This window comes from Helianthus annuus, chromosome 11, assembly GCF_002127325.2.
Source record: "Helianthus annuus cultivar XRQ/B chromosome 11, HanXRQr2.0-SUNRISE, whole genome shotgun sequence".
Lineage (NCBI taxonomy): Eukaryota > Viridiplantae > Streptophyta > Magnoliopsida > Asterales > Asteraceae > Helianthus > Helianthus annuus.
Window position 1 is genome coordinate 130,415,180 of NC_035443.2, and position 7,399 is coordinate 130,422,578.

The 7,399-nt window shown below is 33.2% G+C and overlaps 1 long non-coding RNA gene across 1 annotated transcript; it reads left to right on the forward strand.

The window, feature by feature from the left end:
• Positions 1 to 1,048: 1,048 nt before the first annotated feature.
• On the forward strand, positions 1,049 to 2,765 carry LOC110889628. The gene is made up of 6 exons (XR_002563787.2): positions 1,049 to 1,296; positions 1,434 to 1,746; positions 1,832 to 1,935; positions 2,011 to 2,116; positions 2,210 to 2,241; positions 2,331 to 2,765. It is a non-coding gene; the product is annotated as an uncharacterized LOC110889628 (long non-coding RNA).
• Positions 2,766 to 7,399: the final 4,634 nt, after the last annotated feature.

Sequence of the window (7,399 nt, forward strand, 5' to 3'; positions counted from 1 at the left end):
TACAACCGATTTGACCGGTTATTAATCAGTTGCAATTTTTCTGGCCCCGTTCGGTTTTAAAACCGGTTTATAAAAAAACCGGTTATTAAATCGATTATTTAAAAAAACCGGTTAAAAACCGGTTAACCGATAACGATATAAAAAAAACCGGTTAAGATGTCGATTTGCTTAAAAGATTACTTGGATGCGGCGGAGAGAGTTCAAGACAAACGTTCACTCGAGGAAGAATTAGATTACGAAGGAGAAGTTTACGAGGACGAGGTCGAAGCCGAATTGACAACCCCAATGACCGACGAAGAAGCCGAATTAGATGAATTCCTACGCAATAGTTCGGGTTCGGGTTTGGCCGAAGAAGATTAAACGACGCTTCTCAAGATATATTTTAGTATTGTAGTTCCACTAAAAAAATATATATATATTAGTGGACATTCTTTGCGGATTAATAGTTTAAGTTTACGCATTTCGTTTGTTATGTTTATCGTTCGTATTTCATTGTTATGTAACCGTTTGTTCCAAGACTAATGATATTATTATGTGTTTAACTTTTTATGAGTTTATTGTTAAATTTTTTATAAAAAAAACTGCATTTAGCTGAAAAAACAGCCCAAATAGCTGAAAAAATGAAAAAAATAACATTCTGTTAACTTCCTGCATGTTTCTGCATAACCGGTTATTATTCCGGTTTCTGTTAACCGGTTTTTTTAACCAGTTTCACTCATTATCGGTTAATAATCGACACATAAACCGGTTACAACCGGTTACAATATTTCCCAGTTAAAACCGGTTATTAACCGTAACCGGTTAATAAAAAACCGGTTTTTTTTTGCTGAAAATAACCGAACCGGTTATTAACCGTAACCGGTTTTCCAAAATAACCGATTTGTACACCTCTTTCCGAGGGACAGTTTTGGTCATTTGCCACTTACAAACCCTTAAAGCATATTGTACAAGGTTTCAATGCAATGCCACTAAAAGACAAATACTCAAAATCATAAAGTAGGGATGTGTATCCAGATAAGCGGGGAATCAAAATTCAAAACAGTGGATTCAAAATTCAAAACCAAATTTGGGCTCTTTTATTCAAAATTCAAACCCTAGAATCACTGTAAACCCTATCTCCCAATAATTCCATCCACACCGTTCACTTTCCTTCTCACTCTCATCACCAATCTCTCGCGCACAGACCATCTCAGTACCTGGTTAACTTGAATATTACAAATCAAAGAGACATCAAAATCATGGAGAAGAATAATAAGAATGCTCGGAAGCCTCATAAGCTGATATGTTCGAGAAAAGGTATGATTTTTGGATTGATAACTGTTATTAATATATGATTGGCCTATCATCCTTTCGGGTTATGTTTTTTTTGATGTTATATATCAGGGAGTTCCAGCAGAATCTCAACCTGCTTTCTTTTCATTTTTCATTTGCAGAGAAAATAACCAGAGACAAGAAAAACTGTGTGTGTGTGTGTGAGAGAGAGAGAGAGAGAGAGAGAGAGAGACGGGAAGGAGTCTCTGGCAAAGGGAACTAGGGTTCTAGCGACAAGATTCAACAAGGTTGAACAGTGGAGGTAACAGGTGTTCAGGTCTGGAATTCAGGGTAAAATAATTCAGGATGTTCAGATATGGAATTCTGAACCGATGGCTTTGATCTACATCCCACTTTTAATTCCATGATTTCTGGTCTTCAGATGGTGAGTGTGATGCACGAAGGCACTGGTGGTATAACAATCTGATTATACAGGTTTGTTTGTGCTTCGCTTTGTTCTGATTTTGATGCATTTAGGGTTTTTATTAATGTGGTTTTGGGAAACGGTTGTGATATTCAGCTGTTAAAGGATCTGAAGGAGGAGGAATCTGAATTGTTATTCATACTACTCCCTCAACTCTTAGATACTACCCCACCAAGCTTCTGCTTCTTCTTCTTCTTCAGGTACTCTTCAGATTCTCTACAAATGGTGCATTGTTTGTTATAATTTAAAAGTAATGAAAATGTGTAATTTTGAAGAAAGAGGGAGCTGAATAGCTGATGGTTTCTTTGCATCATATATCATTGGTAACACCACATGGTTTTCCATTATGGTGATTGGCGGCTTTACATTAACTATAGGCTGGTAAGATATGAATCTATCTTATAAACAACTATATATCAAATTTCATATGTTATAATAAAATGCAATATAAAAAACAAACTTATGTCTATGTAGGTACTCATTGAGAGTTTGAGACCACGAATCAGGTAATTTTACTTCCCCATACTCGATTTTTGACTGATATATGTTTCCGGCGACATGATTATATGCTAAGAACGGTTTTGGTAAATTGTAGGGATAATCTTGACAGGTCATAAAGCTGGAGCTTCATATATGGATGAATGGGTCAAACGGTTCAAACGGGTCAGATGTGGGTCATTCAGTCACGTTTATTTTCTGTTTTAATGGGTCTAAATTATGGGTCTTTTTGCTTGGTTGAGTCAAAATGTGGGACCATGGGCTTCGTTGCTAGGGTTGTTTTTAAGTTGTTTTCTACACGTACAAGTGGTGGCGTTTTAGGTATTAAAAGTCTCGTGAGTCTCATTGTATACAAGTTTTGATTTCAACTTGTGTATACATAATTACATATAGTCACTTCAAATGGTCTACTCACTTCAACAATCTATAAAGACACCTTTATAGCTGCAATAGGGTCTTGTGATCTAGGGTTTGAACCGGTGTACATCTCCATATCGCAATACAAAAGTAGAATGCATCTTTTTTTATTGAATAAGTGTGGTTCTATTCCTGTTTCTTTTAAATGGGAAATTTTGTTGTATACTTATATGATGCCTTTACTTATCTTCTCGTGATAATAGGTTAATACCTTATACCTAAGGCTATATTAGTTTTTTTTTTTTTTTTTTTTTTTTTTTTTCTGTTTCTAAGCTGTTGAAATAACTTTAATAATATGATTTGTGTTATCTAGAGCTACATTCAAGTTTCTTAATGTATTACTTGTTACATCAGTTTCTTTTCCTTGGGTTAGATATTTACTTTCCAAACCTTCTCATAGTCCCAAAGGAGGCCCCCTTGTAAAACAATGAGTTTTAAAGTTACGATATTCAATTTAGGAGTAGATTTACAAAAGGGAAAACTGGTGGTAATTTATGTAGGTGACAAATTAGGTTGGGCAATCACGATATATAAGGATTCTTTTCAGGCATAAGCTTCTATGTTGTACCTTAGAAAGAGGCAATGGATGATGATGTTGGAGTAGAATACCAAATTGCATTGTATATTGTTGATGCAGAAATTAAGTCGTAAACGAACGCAATTAAGTCATAAAAAATAATACTTTTCAACATGTTTTTAATTTGGTGTAATCATGATATATAAGGATTCTTTTCAATGTTATACCTTAGAAAGTTCAACAACTTCAAAATCATCTTGAGTGAGAAGCCCGTAAAGCAGTATACTATAGCAGATGGCTTAAGAAACCAGCAAGTAACCCTCTACAGGCCACAAGTTTCATCTTTGTAAGGGGAAGATAGGTGCTTCTCTCCTAGGGCATACAAGATTGGCGGCAACCCGCCATATTTAAGGTATAAAAAACATTATATGTTAAATATGTCGGGCTCCCGACAATAACCTGTGTCTTGTATGCCCTATGGAGAGAAGCACCCATCTTCCTCCTACAAGGCAAAGAAAAATTATAAAAAGCATTATAATGAGATTAACAAAGAAACAAATCGTTGTAATTATTGTTACAAATTTATAATGTTTATTTTTTATCGATTAATGTTTATCGTTATAATTTTGTTAGCAAATTTATAATGTTCAGCATATTGCATTTCGTATTTGTATCGATTAATGAATTATGGTTAAATCATTATGTACTTATGAATGATTTGATAGAAAGATTAACAAACTAACAACTAAAAATATTAATAAAAGTATATCACCAAAGAATCGATAAACTAACAGAAAAACGAGTGCCAATATATCACGAATAAGAAAACTAACTTAAGTACTATACAATATGTCACTAGACGACTGATAAACTAATGGTAAACGAATATCCAATAGTAAATCATCACTCCCGCTGCATCGCGCGGGTAAATTGCTAGTGTATATATATATATATATATATATATATATATATATATGGGAAGGTTCATTGAGAAACACTAAAAAAGTGGGGAACAACGGGGAACCGACTCAAACGAACTCCGATTGGACTCATTCCAACGGCGTTGGAACCAGCTCTTCGAACCCTAACTAGGATCCCTTAACCCTAAACCCTAAATCTTAACTCCTAAACTCTAAACCCTAAAGCTAAAAAATAAGGCTAAAACCTAAGCTAAAGTGTAAAATCTAAACTATAAACCCTAAAAGCTAAACTCTAAAGGCTAAACCTAAAGCTAAACCCTAAACCCTAAAGCTAAACCCTAATATATTTAGGGTTTAGGGGTTATGATTTAGTGTTTAGGGTTAAGAGATCCTAGTTAGGGTTCGACGAGCCGGTTAAAATGCCGCTGGAATGAGTCCAACCAGAGTTCGTTTGAGTCGGTTCCCCGTTGTTCCCCACTTTTTAGTGTTCCTCAATGAACCTCACACTATATATATATATATATATATATATATATATATATATATATATATATATATATATATATATATATATATATATGGGGACCGCTAGAATGAGAACCATCTCGAGTTGTAAGAACCGCGAGAACCACACCGTACGGGGCGAGGTGGACCAATTTTTTTTTTCAAAAACGTAGATGCATGTATTATAAACACATTCGTAAAAAATAACTTAAAAAAAAGCCGTGCGTGTAGTTTTTACACATGCATCTACGTTTTTGAAAAAAAAATTGGTCCACCTCGCCCCGGATCAAGTAGTTCTCGCGGTTCTTACAACTTGAGGTGGTTCTCATTCTAGCGGCCCCCATATATATATATATATATATATATATATATATATATATATATATATATATATATATATATATATATATATATATATATATATAGGTTCAACTACAAAGTACAAATTTCCAAAAAAAGTGTAAAGACTCATAAAACACTATAATATGAGCCATAAAACACATCTAAAACCCACAAATAACAGAGTGAAGACTACTAAAACACCATATTCAAACCATAATAGTCCATAAAAACTTCAAAATATAACCAACATATAAACATATATGATGTTTTAGTAATAATTCATTTTGTTATTTGTAAGTTTTGGGTGTGTTTTATGGTTGACATTTTGGTTTGTTTATGACTTTTTACACTTTTTAGGAAATTTGAACTTTGTATTCAACTCCTAGACTATATATATATATAAAGGATTAACATTCCAAATTTCTTTTTAGAAACTACATACTTAAAATTTATAGTTATAAAAGCATTTAGGTTACACATGAGCGTTGTATATAGTAGATGACTTATGTAAGGTTTGTTGTGCTATTAATATAAAGTTTAAGTGGCTAAAACCCATATTTAATTAACGGCAAATATATACATTAGTATATACTTTGTCTCAAAGGATAGACCTGATATATTCTTCTATTAGATCAAATGAATTATTATGGTTGTAACTGTACATTGACGGAACCAACCTGGCTAGGTTTATAGACCCCTTCAAGAAATTCTCCGAAAAAGGGTTAGGGGAGAGGCATTCCTGGTTTAAACACTTCCACGTGTCAGAAATCATCTTCTTGACGTACTCTCGAGCAATCTCAACCGAACTATAGTCATGTTCCATGAGGAGACACTTGACATATGATCCATCATGGCCATCTTGATTCTCATCCTGTTTAAAACATCATATATGGATTCATTTACATGCAGCAAATATATTTTGTAAAACATTAAAACATGAATGAACTTGTTAACCTGTTCAGATTCTAAGTCATTTGAAAGACGCAAATTTTTTGAAACAGATGATACAATGTCATGATTATTGTCAATAAGGCTCGCTTTTTCCTTAGTGTCACCATCCCCTAGGAGGAAAAACATGTGAACTAGGAAAACTTGTACACCTGAACTGATTATTCCATTCTTCAAGTATTCTTCTGACTTTGGAGTATGTCTAGTAGCAAACCATTTTGGTTCCACCAGATACGCATTGAAGAGTGTCACCCACTGCAATATTGAGTGAGAAAGTTAGAACATAGAATTCAATATGTAATAATATCACTTACTATAAGAGGTAGATATCCTTTCCTTAACTAGAACTTAGAAGTTGAGTCTTTAACTATGATTTCTGTAATGATCTTATATTCTTCTTGTTATAGGTTATCATTATTTGATTTCCATTAAATTTGTTTGTTACTTATTATGCTATCTCTAGTTTGAATATGAGGACATGAACTATTGTTCTATCATTATTATTAGTTTGTTAGCTTTGTTAACTAATCATCTCATTGTCAACGATCCATAGAAAAAGATATGGTTCTCAATTGTTCAATACACACGAAAATATTATTTAGTAATATACTTTTTTTGTTCTTCTAAGTTCTTTCACCTGTAATTTGTAAATTAGTTAAATATGAAGTTAACAATGACCAATATATCATACCGAATTTCCGAATTTCGTAAGAATTTTATGGGGTTGAATCCATGATTCTTGTGAACTCTGCATGCAATTTCATTTGTAGTGTCATATACAGCTTTAAAGGATGACTTGACATAGTATGGAAGTTGCTCTACAGCGTTGATATCCCACCTTGAATAATATATATATATATATATATATATATTATATTCTTGTTAATGATTGAATATATTGGAAGGAAGACAAGCTATGCAAAACATGTAATAGTTAAAATGAATTAACAAGCATCATTGTTGTGTACATGTTGATAGCTTCTGTGAGTAGAGTAAGTTTGTTAAAGGTCCCATAGATGTCAAAAACATCATCTATAATATAAATGAGAGTGACGATTTTTGTCAGATCGATTCTCTGTTGCAACAAGGTAGGATTTGCTAAGGAAACCACAGGCACAATATACCACTTTAAAGGTTGGTTCCTAGCAAGTTTTAAGTCTTGCCCCAACCCTAGGTCCTTCCACCACCTGTACAAAAAGAAGAGTCAGTATATATGATTTAATTTTACAAATCAACTTAATAGATGTAACATTAAAACTTAGTGACCCGGCGAAAAAATCATTGTAGCGATTATAAAAGATTAATTATCTTCTTCTACAAAGGAGGAGAGATGATTAATCCAAAAGAAAATTGTTATGTTTTCCACACTAATGGATGGTTTGAGTTGTCTAGGTTTATCTGTTTGATTTGTTTTGTTTTCTTAGTGGTGTTTGTAGTAGATTAAGATTTGTTTGCCTAGTATAAATAGAGAGTTATTTCTCGATTTTAATTAACACATAAAATTGTCCAAGAATGTTG